Consider the following 16,827-nt stretch of genomic DNA (forward strand, 5'->3'; position numbering starts at 1 on the left):
TCAGAGAAATTATATAAATCTAATATTATATAAAAATAGTTTTTTATTCCTATCTCTAATTGAAACAAGCAGGTATTTGGCACACAGGGTCATTGTAAAAGCAAAATCTCTTTCTTTCTAATATTAGCACTTTTCCTTGAGGATATAAAATCTAGGAGTCTAACACAAAAGAATCTATGGGTGAAACAAGACTTTCTGGGTCCCCTTTGTTGGCAGGATAGGCTCTTTTCTCATACTTTTAAATTGGAAGTAGCTTTGCGATCTAGATTAACTATCATGATTGAGATAAAGCCATAACTTTTACTCACAGGTACCATGAAAAAGTAAGTAGACTGACTTCATCAGTGAGGTTTTCTCCAGGGGATTTGCTTGTGGGAGAGGCCTTGTTGCACTTTTTGAACAGAAAGGTACGATTTACTGAAGTATGAGTGTTCATAAAGGCTAGCAAAGTGTATTTTTTGAAGAATATTATATTTTCTAATATGTCAGGAGGTTTCTAGATGTGAGATATAAAAAAACTAATTTAACTTTTTCTCCCAAAATTATACTATCATTACATTAGTGTATTCTTAAAGAATGGAGATGGACATTACTCATCTACATTACCAAAGGGGAAAAAAATTTAAAAACCAGGTGGCAGATATGTGCCTTATAATTTAAACAATAGTGAGTGATGAACAATCTTCCAAGTTCATTGAAGCAGGAATGGGAGAGAATATCTATAAAAGTGAATAAAAAAGGATCTTGTACAAATATGCCTAACCCTCCATTTTATTAGCTTATAATGCAAATTATTATTTGCTCTTGCTACTAAGAGCCATTTTAATGTAATGGATTCATTTCAGACCCTCAAGAAAACCAAAGCCTATGTTCTTTTACAAGTTTGTGAAGAACTTTCAAATAGCCACATCCAATTTGAAGACAGATATATTTTTTCTTGCTTATTAAGTTATAAAGTTGGAATTTATGCTGATGAGCATTTTCCATCTTGACTAATACTTTCTGCCAAAGAAGTTTTTCTTTTAAAAGAACAGATAGCAAGTGAACAGAAGGAAATTCCAAGTCTCTGTGATTTGATAGTGGTCACCATTTCACATTCTTAAGTTTAGAGCTGTAAACAACCATATTCTTTTTTTTCTTTGTGTATCTGTGGGTTAGTCAGTATCTTGTATAGTGCCTTGCACACGATAGTTGTTTGATAAGTTTGCTGAACAAATGAATTCATGAAACACTTTCGCTATTTACCGTGTAATCTTTTCTGACGTGAAAAATATAAAGGTAAAGGAGTCTTAACATTTTTCTTTATTTATGTGAATAAAAAATTGTTAAAATTCTCGATGGGTCTGACTTAAAATGACAGAAAAGCAGCCCCATTCTATGCTAGTTAGCAAGAGAAGAATCTCTTAACATTTCCCTGCCTATTGAAATGAAAACTGTTTGAGGTAATACTGTAATGTTTAAAACAAACAAAAACCCCCAAAGCTTAGATGTAACACAAAATGAACCTTAAAAATTAATGACTTGGAAAGTCCTTTGAGTTAATCTCTTTTTACATTCCAGATTTAAACTTTCTATGGCATACTTATCTTTCTTGAGACCTTTAAAATTCTAAAGTGTAGCCATCTTCTGAAGTGGTGAAGGGAACAGAAGGTTACAAATCCTATCATTCTTTTGGGAGTGGGAGTGGGAACTGGCCAGTATGGTCTTATCTACTAGAAAAGAATATAAGGACTAATGTTGATTGTTAATGATAATGCCACATAGGGCTGCTCTACGGAATGGCCAAGAGGAATCTATTATGCAAGAGCGATGGCTACTATTGCTGTGTTCCCAACTTCTATTCCTTAGTGAGCACCTCTCACATTTGATTAGGGACTATAGCTTTGGGGCACAATGGAACCAGTGGAGTGAAGGCAGGAGGAATCAAAAGATTGGAAGTAGCTTCAGAGTTGGGATGCACTATGCCTTGTGTTGGCCCAAACAACTCCTAGAATCTCTCTTCATTGATTTGGGGCCTGGTTCAAGATTACATACCTGTTAAGAAAAGACTATACTGGCAGATTCTTTTCCATTTTGAATGTGAGACCTTTCATCAATGAGTATGAGGATATTATTTCAAGTGGAAATGAGTGCTTATATAGCAAGGATGTCCCTGGCTTCAGCTAAGTAGCCTCCCTAGGCGGTATTTGCACCTCAGCAGCATTTGCTCAGAAAAATTAAGAAGACTGGAAGGAGTCAAACAGCAACAGAACCCTAAATAAGTTAAATCTCAAATCTAAATTCCATTTACTTAAGATCAAACATCCTCTTTTAAAACACTCACTTGGCACGAAGATACAGATATTGCTTCCTGTTTATATGCAGTTTAAATATGCATTTACACTCTTAGTGGGTTACAGCTAATCCTTCAACTTTTGTTTCTAACAAGAAATGGATTCCTAAAAGGAAATGTTCTTTACCAGTGTCTGGAACAATGATGACCCATTGCTCTCCCAAAAATTCTCTGTTTTATTCACATGTAGATAGGACTTGGTATTTCATCACCAAGTTCATAACAAAGTCAACTCACTATAGTGGAAGAGTATTTATAACATTATACTTTTTTGATAGAAACCAAAAACAGAGGTTGATATAATATCCTGTTGTCAGGGCATATCCAGCTTAGACATTATACAGAAGAACTAGGCAGTATCGCCCTAAGACATAAATATTTTATGATATGGCCTATTTATTGATTTATTTATTCAGTCAGTAAAGATTCACTTACATCAGGCAAAGTTCTATGCATGCAGAAAAAGATATGTCTCTAACCCCAAAGACACTGTGTTTGGAGAGACAAGCATGAAAATAGACAATCACAGTTCAATGCAATGAGTGGAGTAATCTGAAGTCTGTGCAACATGCAGTGGGATCCAGAGGGAAGAAGCATCTATATTTGGCAGAAGGAGAAAAGGTAACACTTGAATTCAATCCTGAAGGAGAAACAAAGTTTTATCAGGTATTCCGGGTAGAGGAAAAAGGATGTGCAAAGGCCCAGAGGCAGTGAAAAGCATGTCCCGTTCAGGGAATCATACCTGGATTGTATTGCTGGAGGAGAAACTGTGAGGAGAGTGTTGGGAGTAAAACTGAAGGGGTGCTATGGGCAAAACATTTTGAAGACCCTCGAATGCCAGGCTAAGAAGTGTAGGTTTATCTTGCAGCAGATGGAAAGGCACTGAAAAAATTCAAACATAATCAGATGTGCATTTTAGAAAGACCATGCAGTCAGCAGATTAGAGACTGGATTAAAAGGGGACAAATTAGTGACAATGGGACTATTTGGTGGTGGTTTTTACCTGCCCGCTTGGTGTAAGAGTGCTAAAGAGAACTACCTTTTATTAAATAGGTACAAATCCTTAAACCCTGGCAAAAAGGAAGGCATAAAGATATTTTCCAAGAGGCATCTTTTTAAGGAAAATGATTGCTCCCACTAAGTAAATATTGCAAATTAATTTTGTATGTCCTGTGCATTGCTCATTGTTTTACTTTACTGTAGGACTGACATCCACCTGAGCTGACATTTCTGTCACTGCATTGAAAGGCTGTGTAGTGTTGTAGAAAGTGTGCTACCACAAGTCAAGACACTTGCCTCTAATTGAGCTTTATATCTTAGTCTTTGTAAGACCTTGGGGAAGTCATTTTACCTCTTTGGGCTTCATTTTTCTCAGTTGTAAAGCTGAGGGGCACAGTGTAAATTATTTGAAATGCCACTTTATTTTTATCGTTACATGATTTGCAACTTTGCACTTGTTAATCTCTCCTAACGTTTCTTTCTTACCTTGTCTTTATGTTTTCTCACAATTTTAAGAGGGACAGAAGTATTTGGAGGATAATCCCAGGACATTCTGTTTTTATTGCACTATACTTAATGTACTTAGCCTTCTCCTGGAAGTATTAGGATGTTGGCAGCCGTTTTGAAACTAGGCGTTTCTAGTTGCATGAGTCACATTTTATCTTCATATGCACAAAAAGAGGACTATTTAATCACTTTCAACATCTATTAGACCAAATTAGTAACTAATTTTTAAGTTATAAATTTTCCTTTCCAAAATGATTGTTTCTTGGGTCAGAAAATGATATGTTCTTAGAAAGCTAGTGTATGGATAAAGTTGGCACTTAAAATTATAGGAAGTGCACTGCTTCTAGTAATATTCTATTTTAAATTCTGCATTTCCTTGGAAACTTCGTGTTATTTAATGCTCTTTTTTTTTTTTCACTTAAGAGGCTGTTTACATTGGTAATATATCTTCTAGAGCTCTGGGAGTTCATAGAGTTTGTACCTACAAAACAGCACAGCACTGTTACTGTGCTTCAGAGACATGCAGGGGTCCCAGGGCAAATCAAAATGTTTTTAAATGTATGACATGTGTGAAGTTGATGAAAATTCATGACTTCTCTCTGTCAGGGCTGCTTAAGCTTAAATCATCAGAGAAAGGTGAGTGCAAAGAATTTTATTTAATACTTTTAATTCTGAAATCCTTTCCATCCCTTGCTTGTGGTCCTGTGTTTCAGTTCTGTTCTAGTTAGTAGTCTGCTAACAAAAATGTTTAAAATTAAAAATTAGTCGCATGCTCTAAACTGCTTTTCAGATTTGCCTTCTTAAACTATCACTCAGATGTATAACTTTTAAAGGGGAATTGAAATGTGGTTTGAGAATGTAATCACGTACTATAGAACATGCAAAATACATGTGAAAGACCACACGAGTGCTGTTAATTTAACTGATTATACTTCATGCTTTAGAAATGTTTTCAAATTTATCTTTTAAACTTGAAAAGAAAATATTCCATGAAAATGTTAAGAGATAAAAAAAAAAGCCAAAATGCTGTGGATATTGAGATCAGCTGTTTTTAACTAAAAATCCATTCAAAGCAAAATAAAAGGCATTGTGTAGTGTGGGCTGGCTAAAACTGAGAACACAAGAGCATTGCAGTTAATTAGAAGCAATCAACAGGATGCTTTGCAACATTTCTCACATCAGCGCACCATCTGATCGCTATAATAAAAATTTCCCACAGTCTTGATGCAAAAAGGAGTAGAAATAAATATTTGAGTCATTAAAATATATAATGTATTTCAATCGCTCTTACCAATAATTATTTTTACTTAGTTATTATTGTTAGGAAAATAAGATCTTGAAAATCCCCAAAGGTTGTTCTATTTGTGTTAATCTTACATTTTTGTTTTAATTTTGTATGCATTTGAATATGAGAAAAATACCAATTTTTGAAAATAAAATTTAGCGCATGAATTTGAGTTGTTATGTGATTTATGTGTGGTTAGTACTTGTAAAAGATAACTGGGCTTTTCCTGGATCGTTGGGCCATATATTATGAATGATTATTATATTACAAATAACTAAGTACTATATTATAGCTATTTTCATATTAACACAATATTGAACTAAGTTAACTATATTAACAGCTGTATCATAGAAGTCTTAAAAGAATGTACAATATTTAACACTATTACTTTTCTACAATTTGTTCAATGCTTGATTCTACTCAGAAGTTTTACTTTAGTTTCATTTGTTTGACATCAGAAATTATTTTACTAGGGCAAAAATATTGCTTTTGTCATATTTTTATGAAGTTCATAATCTGTTCATTATAAGTAACATTTGTTTTTTTCTTCCCGCCCACTGCATCCTTTTTTTTTTTTTTTCCATTTTGGTGTGTGTGTGTGTGTGTGTGTGTGTGTGTGTGTGTCTGTGTGACAGATTCTTTGTTATGTTGTCTTCTCACATTAAAGGTAGAGCTCGCTCTGGGCCACTGAGGTGCTTCAAAACACATAAACACGTAAAATGGTTTGTTAAAAATGTTTAGCATGAATCAGAACTATATACATTTTGGCAATAGTTTTACAACTTTTTTTCCCTCAAAAAAGCTTATTTGTGAATGTCCAGGAGGCGCCCTTTTTAGAGGCAAAAATAGCTGTGAAACCAGTGCTATTAATAAGAGAATTGTCTTCCAAAAAAGCCTACGATTTGTTCTCCTGTATTTATAAAGTACAACTCGCTGATGAGAGGAACTTTCTCTTCAGACTATAGTCATCTCTTGCTGAAAGAAAACATGCTTTAGAAGAAAATACATTTGGTTTGTTTTAACTATTTTTGTTTATTGTTTGTTTTGTTTTGGTCTGTATGTTTTCTCCTCTCACATCACACAAGATTTTTTTCTCTCCCTGTTCCCCAAAAAAGCTTTTTGCTAAGCATGTTCTTTCTAGAGCACTCATTACATTTTTCTGTAGAATAAAAAAAAAAATAGTTTCAAAGAACTATCTTCTCTTTGGCACCAAACTACTTTTTTGTACTCTTCTTTGTACAGATTTGATCTACTTCATTGCAGGAGGGTGTCTCTTAGCTAGGTTCTCGTTAGGGAATTTACTCTTTCTGCTGCTTTATAGAGACAAATAGCTTTGATGATAAATACTTTAGAATACACATCTTACAAGTTCAGGAAAAGGCTATGTTAGGATGTCAATATTTTTCTTCTGACTAAAGAGCCTATTAAATGCACAGTACTATTTGTGCTTAAAATTTTAAACTCTGGTATTTTTGCTCATCAAGATTGGAGCATTAGCTACAAACGTTCACTGCTCCAATGAAAAGCAGTTCAGTAACGAACAGCCTGAAATTGGCTCTGTTGCATTTAGTTTGGTTTATAGGAATTGGAATAATAATGCTCTAAAAATGCATATTAAAATACCTGCTTATCTCTAACATCATTATTTCTTAAAGCAAACAATTTAGACAGAAAAGTCATTTGATAAAAATAATTGATTTGGACAAAATAATACTCACATTCTTCTGCCAGATAATGATTTAGCAGCTACTCTTACTTCAGTGGTACTTCATTAGACACAATTCTCATTCATCTGAAAGCCTTACAAAAAAATCCACATTTTTAATTCTTTAAAAATTACTTTATTTTTAAAGAAATGAACAAATACAGGAAAAGAGAATAAAATCCCTAACAGAATTTACTTGCTGTTATTCAGTTCTTTAAAAAATTTCTTAAGAGACAGAAATGTCATATGCTTAGTTTCAGGACAAAGGCACCTTTTTAAATGAAGGGCTTAAAGAAAATCGATGAAGAAGTTTGCTTAATAGAAAGCGGGCTAACTAAGCTTTTGGTTGTAAAAATTATCTATATTACAAAACAAGAACATAACTAATGTTTAGTGAACTTTAGAACTAATATAAGGCTAGTCTTTAATAAAAAGTATCTTAAAAAAAACAATTATGAGCAACTTCTGGAATTCACTTTGGGTAGCATGTCCAGGGGGTACATTGTTTTACTCTTTTTCTATGGTAGAGCCGATTTAACTTGGGAGTTAAGAAAACTTATGTAACTTCAGAATGTTTTCAGCTAGTGGTTTTATGTAGGACTAGTATTATGCAGTTAAAAACAAAAACAAAAACCTTATAGTCATACAATGTTAATTAACTCATTTAGCAATGTAGGTTGTTATTATTATGATTATTCTTTTGCTTGAAAAATGACCAAGCTATGTAGATCAGGAATCAAAATAATTCAGGTTCTTAGCAATGTTATAAAGTGTTCTTTTTAACAGTTTAGTAATTAATTAAAAGTCTCTTGCAGGTGATTCATTAATATTCATTTTTATATTTTGAGACTTAAATATATTTAAATTTTCCTGATCATTAAATGCTTTTAGCTGCATATTGTGTTTAAGTAAGAAAAAAAAATCTATTGTAAACGGGCTGAATTCATTTAAGAGAGTGTTTACATTTATATTTCTTTTTAATAAACAAAGTTGTTACATTTAATACATTGTAATTTTGCTAAAGTTGCAAGCATTTTGCTAAAATGTTTTATTTGGTAATGAAAACAATTTCATAAATATTAATAAATCTTCACTTTCTTTACTACTTTCTGTCAATTTTTGATTCCTTTTAAAATACAAACATATTATTTATTTTTAATGGAATGAATAAATATATTTAGGATTCAAATTTCCTGTAATGAAACAGAGTTTAAAATCTTCAACAGGATAGTAAACTATTTACTTGGCTTCACTCTGTCTGTCTTCTATATGATTTGACAGAACTAAGTAGTGAAAACTAACCAAAACCAGAAATCAACTGAGAGAATATTCAAGAAAGAAAAAGGAAGAGTTGCAGGAAATGATATTTTCCCATCAGTGGATAGGCATGCATATATTAAAGACATAAAAGGCAGCAAGGGGAGAAACAAAAGCTGTATACTGGGGATTCTGCAAGTCTGAATTAACTAAATGGAAAAAAAATGAAATCATTCTGCTTAAACTTGTTCACTAATAAAAGGAGAATTGCTTTTGTTAAATATGCTTGGTGTGATTATCAGGCAAAATTTTTTTTCTCCCAGACATCTATGAATAAAACATGCGTTTGAGCATTAGGTAAACAAACAATAAATGGATGAGTTCAGTTGCAACATAATAACATTTTATTTAGAAAACATATATAATCATATTTGTATTGGCAATCCAAATTTAATGACTTCTTTCAGTAAAATTAAAGTGCCTCACAAATAACATCTTATGCATAAGGATTGCTTATTCTTTGCCCAATTTTTCCTATTTTTTCAAAGAAACAGATTTTTAAGGTCTCTGCTGAACCATACATAAACCAGAGGAAGCACGATTTCTCAGAAAAATAAAATTTCTTTTGAGTCATCTTAATTTTATGTTACAGATCTTGTAAAAAAATTTTAAAATATATTTCTGGGACTGAGGGAGAAAATGTTCTCAAGGCTGCTATAGCTTGAGCTGATTTGAACAAGGCTCTGTATGCAGCTGAACCAGTCTTTGGCTTATTAGCCATTTCATTAACACGACATCTTCTGTAAACTATGAATGAGAATAAACCATTTACAATAAGGAAAGCAAACAACAGAATGAATTTCCTCTGTTGGTGTTTTATAAGACTGTTAAACAGAAAATGGAGGGAAGAACTCTCTTTAGACGATATCACTTAATTAAGTAAAGCATCCTAATCAGAGTCCCCTCCAATTGTAATGACTGTAGGGAGTCAAGTACATTTCTGTCTATATTAGAGTATCTAACTGCAATGATTTATTGATATTTATTTTAGAAGTACAACACAAAAGCAATAAAAGAGAAGAAGCAGGCAGAGAGGGAACATGCCATTGCTTACTGCAGGTACAATCAGAGCACTTCAGCAAAATTCCTGATTTTCTTGTGTGGGGGGGTTTACTTTCTAAAATCAGAGCACACCTTTAGATGAGAATGGTCCTTTCCTGCATTTGACTTTTCCAAATATTCACTGTGACGTTTCTTTGTCCATTGGGTGAATCATTGATTCACTTTCTTCACTGCAAGAATCACTGCAAATGAGAGGATGAGCACCTGCTGTTTTCTGCAGTGACATTACTAGATGCATTCTACACTGATTTGAGTCTTAAAGTACAGCTTCTTTGTATGGGAGAGAGATTTGAGGAACGAGAGTAAATATACTGTATAGGCAGACAGACATTGGCCGCCCTCCAAGCTGCACACAGCATCAACCTGTTTATCTGCCACATTTCACAAACCTCAAAAACATGTGAATAAATCAGGCGAGCAACTGGATAAGTGATTCACACTAGGGAATCCAACCAATATTCTGATGAGAGGGTACTATAATGCTAAGACATTGGGGCAAATAGACTTGTAGAAACTGCACATAATAAAATTGATTAGTGGTTCAAAGGAGAAAATATTCTACACCAAAATGAATCTGAAGAGGTATCCCAACTCTGTGAACTTCTGTTGGATATTTATGTCCAAGTTATCTGGAGAGTGGGTTCAAAAATATACTGTCACCCATATTATTCCAATAATTGGGGCCAATGTGCATTTGGACTTCAAGTTAGTTATCAAAATACTTTATTTCTGGATACCTGGATCTAAATATCGGAGGCTAGTGCCTTGAAAGCCCCTAATTACACCAACACATATATTTGAAATTAAATTACCAAACACGCTTTGAACCTATTCACTTTGTGAAAGCAAACTTTTCTTAGAAAGTTACATCCTTATAATTGAAGATGAATTGCTTGGTAATAAGTGAATTATGCAAGCAAAGGCATAATTATTGCTACATGACTACTTTTTCTCTTACTTTCTGTTATTTCTAATTCATCTGCTGATCTTTTTAATGGTTATTGTGCCTCAGTATTTAGTTGTAAAATGGAAGTTCTCAAAGGTTTGGGGGCTAACCTCAAAAGTATGCTTTGGTCCTGAAGATCCCTTAAGATTGTTTATGAATTTCATGTTTGGATTATTTCCCTAAACTAGACCTGGTTATAGTCACAGCAAGATGAATTATCCATTTGCTTGTTATGTCTATTAGCTTCCAGTAGAGACCTACCATCTTACTAACAAGAAAATGTAGTTTTCTCTACATTTGCAAACACAAAATACTATTCCAGAGTGAAGAGGAATCAAATAAGGCATTCCATGACTTTGTTTCCTACACTGCAGAATAAAAAGGCAAATTGCTAAAACTTTTTGGCCCTGAAAAACCTTATTAGATTAGTAACCTAAGACATCATCATCTTAGCAACAGGAAGTCATGGAAAAGGTAGGTGGCCCGGAAATTTTGGCAGGTTCAAGATTCTTGGTTAAAGACTTGCCTCCAAAGAGCCTGTTTGAATCTATTGACAATTGTATCTACCAATTTTTTTTTTCCTTGACGTTTTCTCATCTTTTTGCTTCTTGTCTCAGGTTGTTTCTTCAGGATCAGGCACAGAGACTGACTGAATGGCTCCAATGATCAGGATTTGAAAACCTAATATCAGAATCTGCTGTTTTGTGTAAGTTGGCCCTAAGCAGTCTCTTCTTTAGCAATAGGACACTTACACAATATGGGGGCATCTTCTTCACTTCTCCCTGACCTTGTAAAATATGACACAAACTTGTGGGCAGTCAAGAGTGATATTAAAATTGTTGGCAATTTCGGGGTGCCTGGTGACTAGTTGATTGAGTGTCCTACTTTGGCTCAGGTCATGATGTCACAGTTTGTGGGTTCAAGCCGTGCATCAGGCTCTGTGCTGACAGCTCAGAGCCTGGAGCCTGCTTTGAATTCTGTGTCTCCCTCTGTCTCTGCACCTCTCCCACTCACACTCTGTCTCTTTTTCTCTCAAAAATAAATAAACATTTAAAAAAATTATTGGCAATCTCATCAGTCTGAAGGCTAAACACATTGATTTTTATAATCCCAGAAAATTTTACCTAGTTTTCTAAATGTGTTGAATTTTTAATTTATGTCCACAAAGCTAAAGCTGGTTCTGTGAACCTCAATTAAAGTCAATCACAGCCACAAAGAACTCTTTGGAAGAGTTTCCTTTTTCTTTTCTTTTCTCTTATTTTTTCTTTTCTTTTCTTTTGTGGTTTTATGGTTTTATTAACACAAATACAACATGCACATAAATTGTTTGTCTATTCATTTTCTTCACTGCACAGCCTGGCAATGGGATTGGTGATTCTGATGGCCAGCTCAGCTGCTCTTTCCACAATGGCTTTGCAGTTCTTGGAGGAGACATTGTGAGCCATCTGTGCACAGTAAGATATTATCGCACATCAGCAGCTCTTCAAGCTTCTTGATGTTGTGGACTAGGAACTTCTGGAAGCCACTGGGCAGCATGTGCTTTGCTTTCTTGTTGCTCCCATAACCAACGGTGGGCATCAGGATCTGGTCCGTGAATCTTCTGAGAACTCCATATTGTCAATGCCTCTAGGTTTCCACCAGTTGCACTTAATTTTGACTTATCTATGGTCTGTTTCCAGAAGAACTTCTTGCTCCTCTTTTTAACCATCTTGGGCTTCACAGGAGGTCTGAGGGCGGCCATGATCCCGAGTAGGAGACGGCTGCCACTTCCATGGGCAGGTCGAAGAAGGGCTGGAGGATTTTTAAAGTAGTGGCTTTTCTAAGTAAGAAACGATCACTAAATCTTGTGTAATCTGTACACCATAGGAACCTAAGAATTAATAGGTTTAATCATATTTTGTAATCAATATTTGTAATCATATTTGTAATCAATACAAACAGCATATAGAATTTTTAAAAAAGTTGTTTCTTGCTTCCTAGCCTCCCACAATCCCATTCTCTAGTAGTAGCCATTAATAATAATTTCTCGTATTTTTTAAAAAGTTCATCCATTTATTTTGAGAGAGAGAGAGGGAGAGGGGCAGAGAGAGAAAGAGAATCTCAAGCAGGCTCTGCACCACCAATGTTGGGCTTGAACCCACAAACTGTGAGACCATGGCCTGAGCTGAATTCAGGAGTCAGAAGCTTAACCGACTGATCAACCAAGGACCCCAAGTTTCTCATATATTTTAAGAGGCTTTAAATTTTTTTCCCTTTCTTAATTAAGTAATCTCTACACTCAATGTGGGGCTTGAACTCACAACCCTGAGGTCAGGAATCACATGCTTTACCAATTGAACCAGCCAGGCACCCCAATTAATAGACTTTTACATTCATATGCAAGCATGTGTTATTTTAAGTCACAAATAAATCATATAATATATCTACTCTTCTGAGTTTGCTTTTATTTGATTAGCAGTGTTTTTGGCTATCATTCCATTCCCTACATAGGAGTCTATTTCATTCTTCTAGCAGCTGCACAGGATACCAAACAATATGCTATCATGGATATAACCATTCCCATATTGATGGACACTGAAGTTATTTTTTGTCTTTCTGTTTTTTCAAATAATACTTTAGCAAACGTGCACATTTTTGTGTTTTTCTAAGTGTATTCATAGAATTAATTGCCTGAAGTGAAATTGCTATATAAAAACACACGTTCACAAGTTTTGAATGCTGATGCCACCTTATTGGTACAACCAAAACATTGCACCAGTTTATTTTTCACTGAAAGTTTTTGAGAGGCAGGGATTTTGGAAACAGGTTTAGCTGAGTTCTGTGTGTTACATATCTGCCTGCCATTCCGTCTCTTCAAACCTGATTAAACACAGTTGAGGGGCAGCAGGGATGGTTAGCGATGACCTAGTGCAGAGAGAGTGCCCCTATGACTTAGGAGCTGGGAGAGCAGTGATGGCTGGGGAGGGACAGCACCGGGGCAGGGAGGGAAAGAGCTGGGAAGTATGGCTGCCCGTCAGTTTAGGAAAAGTCTGAGTTTTCACCAAGTCTCTTCGCTAGCAGCTTTCCAGACAAGTGAGGGGGCTGCAGAGCAGAATTAAGAGCCATTCACATAGACTGTCATAAAAATGGAAAAGAAGGTGAATTAGAACCATGTTACACAGACACACTCACACACACACACACACACACACACACACACACTTCTCTGTTCGGATTCCAGTCCAGGTGTGCATTCACCTTTACACTCTGTCTTGGGCTGGGTTGCTAGGGAAGGACTGTTCTCTGACATTCCTGGCTGATCTTCACCAGGCAGGAGTCCTCCAGGCTCCCTCTCTATTTTACCATTAAGCTTCTCTGCATGTGGATAACCCAGAAAACACACATGACATTGTCCTAGTTCCTGGATCTGAAGAGACATCCTCATCCTTGAAACTTCTACTCCTTATTCAATATTTTCATTTGGCCTGGCATTTTATAAGTCTCATTTTCATCCCTAAAATAGAAACTTAGAAGTGCCTCTTCATCTATACCCTAGATCTCAGCCTTTTAAATTGAGGGGTTACTTTAATGTTCTCGAGGTTATAGTTATACTAGGAAGTTTATTTTGTATTCAACATTAGCATGCTAGGTAGTATGGTAGGGGCTGTGGATGCAAAGATGAATGAGACACGGTTCTGCCTTCTAGAAGCTCATAAAATAATGAGGAGATAGCACAAACTAAAACACACACCACTCTTTGATAAATGTTAAAACAGAGGTATTTTTTAAAATTTTTAAATGTTTATTCATTTTTGAGAGAGAGACAGACAGAGTGTGACTGGGGGAAGGGCAGAGAGAGAGGGAGACACAGAATCCGAAGCAGGCTCCAGGGTCCGAGCTGTCAGCACAGAGCCTGATGCAGGGCTTGAACTCACAAACCATGAAATCATGACCTGAGCTGAAGTCAGATGCTCAACCAAGCCATGCAGGTGCCCCAAAACAGAGGTATTTAATCAAAATTATATGAAATATCTGTATCCTGCAGATATACTTGTACACACACAAAAGGACACACAAGCCAGAGTTGTTCGCTGCAGATTGTTTGTGATACTAAGAGTTAAAAAAACATCCTGAGCATCTATCAACAAGGGCACTATATGGTTTAATAAGTGCTGTCTATGTACTGATATAGAGTAGTCTTCAGGAGCTATATATATGCATGTGTATATATATGTGTGTGTGTGTGTGTGTGTGTATACATATATACATTTAATATATATACATATACATTAAAGTTTATTTCTTTATTTATTTTGGGAGAAAAAAAAGAGAGCAGCATAAGCAGGGGATGGGCAGAGACAGAGGAGAGAGAGAATCTCAAGCAGGCTCCATGCAGTGAGTGCACAGCCCAATTCAGGGCTCAATTTTGTGAACCGTGAGATCATGATCTAAGCCGAAGTTGGACGCTTAACCTACTGAGCCACCCAGGTGCCCCTGGGATATATTTTTATATGAAAAAAGCAAGCTGCAGAACATGTATGTTGCCTCCCATATAAGAAATGTAGAAAAATAAGAATATGTATTAATGTTTGCTTGTATATGCATAAAAAGACCCCTTAAGTGGAAGACCCCTTAAGAAACCAATGCGGAGTACCTGGGTGGCTCAGTTGGTTAAGAGTCCTACCCTTGATATCGGCTCAGGGTTGTGAAACCGAGCCCTGCATCAGGCTCAGTGCTGAGCATGGAGGTTGCTTGGGATTCTCTCACTCCTTCTCTCTCTGCCTCTCCCCTGCTCTCTCTCTCTCTCTCTCTCAAAGTAAATAAATAAACTTAAAAAAAATGAAAGCAATGCAAGTGCTAATCTATAGGGTGGGAGTGGGCATCAGGGATTACTGAGTGGATGGGAAAAGGAGGCGAAACAGATTCTCAGTGTATACCTTTTTATATCATTTTAAGTTTTGAACCATGTGAATGTATTATTTAAAATTATATTAAATAAATTTAAGTTATAAAATAAAATTCCCCCTCTCAGAGCTTTGAATTCTCTGAGGTCTTTGCAAATGCTTAGCTATGTTTACTTGGGATAAAGAACATTACAGCGGATTGGACAGGGAGGCTCTGAACACGAGAAAGAAGCCTTTTTAGAGACCACTGGATTTTTCTTACTATATTCTTAGACCCACTCTTCCATGAAAATGATTTGGAGCAGAATGAGGAAGAAGAATACCTTTCTCTACAAAGTTTTCAGGATGGGATATCTTACAAACAGTATATCTGTCTGACACAGGAACAGTTTTAGAAGTAGATTTCATTCTTTAAATTTCCTGCAGATAAGGCTGTTTAGAGTGGCCCCCTCTGGTTTATCATGATAGTTTTGTAGGAAAGACATGATTTGCCCATACCTTCAGTTGATCTGCTTAAGTCATAAAATGGAACAATGTGAAAATTTTCTTTAAGCTTTAAATAATGGCCTCATGCTGAGTTACAAATAAGAGAGATTGGCTGCCTTGCCACAGAAATGCTACTTTTCTTTGACAAGGATGTGGCTCTGTAAATTTTTCCGAACACCACATTCAGGTGAGTTGGAGAAAGATAGTGGGATAGAATTAGTTTTGAGAATTCTCTGGTCATTTCCATGAACTGAGATTATGCAGTTATGAAATAAGGAGGTAGAGAATAAATAACAAGAAAAACAATGTTGATGATGATTTCATGAGTATAAGAGACAGTGTTAGAAGTTTGTTGAAGAGTGATAGAATCATCACACAAGCCACACTGGGCCAGAAAAGGCCACGGGCGTTGAGGAGGGATTTTACTCCCCAATATATCTCAGCACCGATTCTCCTCGCCACTATTACCGCTACTATTACTGTCCCTGCCTTTTCAGTTCATTTTAGCCATTTTTGCCCATAAGACTACACCCAAGTGGTAAGCTCTGGTTACCTGGGAAGCTAGTGATAAGTGTGTGGAAACATGGAGGTGGGTGCCCATGAAGGCCAGTGACTCACCACCTTCCATTCACCAGTTTCTGTCATTGCCTCCTCCCTCCCCCCTTCCCCCCCCAAATATCATTTGCTCTTTCAGCTGGCTTCAAATCACTCCTGTGGAAAGGGTCTGAAAAATTTAGATTTCGATTTAGAACACATGAGCATGTTAAGGAAGCTATTGCCAGCAATCAGAGCCACTTGTGACATCACATCAATAAAAGGCATTCAGGTGAGAGACAATAATGACTATAGGTATTTAGCCCAAATGTATGTGAGTTTTAACTCTTTAAATGCATTTCCTTTAGCAGCTACTTGAAATACTTTATCAGTGAAAGTCTTGACTCAGCAAACATACGTGTAAGAACGTGGGTAAGTAGACTTATACACCTTAACAAAATGATGGCTTTATTTGTATTCCCTTTGTAATTAAAATTTTTAAAAAATATTTATTTATTTTTGAGGGGGGCCACAGAGAGAGACGGAGACACAGAATCCAAAGCAGGCTCCAGACTCTGAGCTGTCAGCACAGAGCCCGACATGGTGCTCAAACCCACAAACTGAGAGATCATAACCTGAGCCAAAGTAGGATGCCCAACTGACTGAGCCATCCAGGTGCCCCACTCCCTTTGTAATTTTAACTAAATATTGCAGTAAGTGGTTCTGGTTTTAAATACTAAGTATACGGGCATTTATTACATACAATATGAA

At 35.9% G+C, this 16,827-nt stretch overlaps 1 long non-coding RNA gene across 4 annotated transcripts in view; it reads left to right on the top strand.

Annotated features, from left to right (window-relative positions):
* LOC147580005 (uncharacterized) overlaps positions 1-16,827 on the top strand; it is a 39,116-nt gene that overhangs the window by 14,038 nt on the left and 8,251 nt on the right. For 3 of the 4 annotated variants that reach the window (XR_015252412.1, XR_015252413.1, XR_015252414.1), the window contains exons 2-3: positions 10,771-10,859; positions 11,509-16,488. This is a non-coding gene — a long non-coding RNA (uncharacterized LOC147580005). The remainder of the gene's footprint in view (positions 1-10,770; positions 10,860-11,508; positions 16,489-16,827) is intronic. The other variant, XR_015252415.1, reaches the window with a different exon arrangement.

Source organism: Puma concolor, chromosome B3 (genome assembly GCF_028749965.1).
Source record: "Puma concolor isolate L17-30 chromosome B3, mPumCon1.1.hap2, whole genome shotgun sequence".
In the NCBI taxonomy this organism is placed as follows: Eukaryota; Metazoa; Chordata; class Mammalia; order Carnivora; family Felidae; genus Puma; species Puma concolor.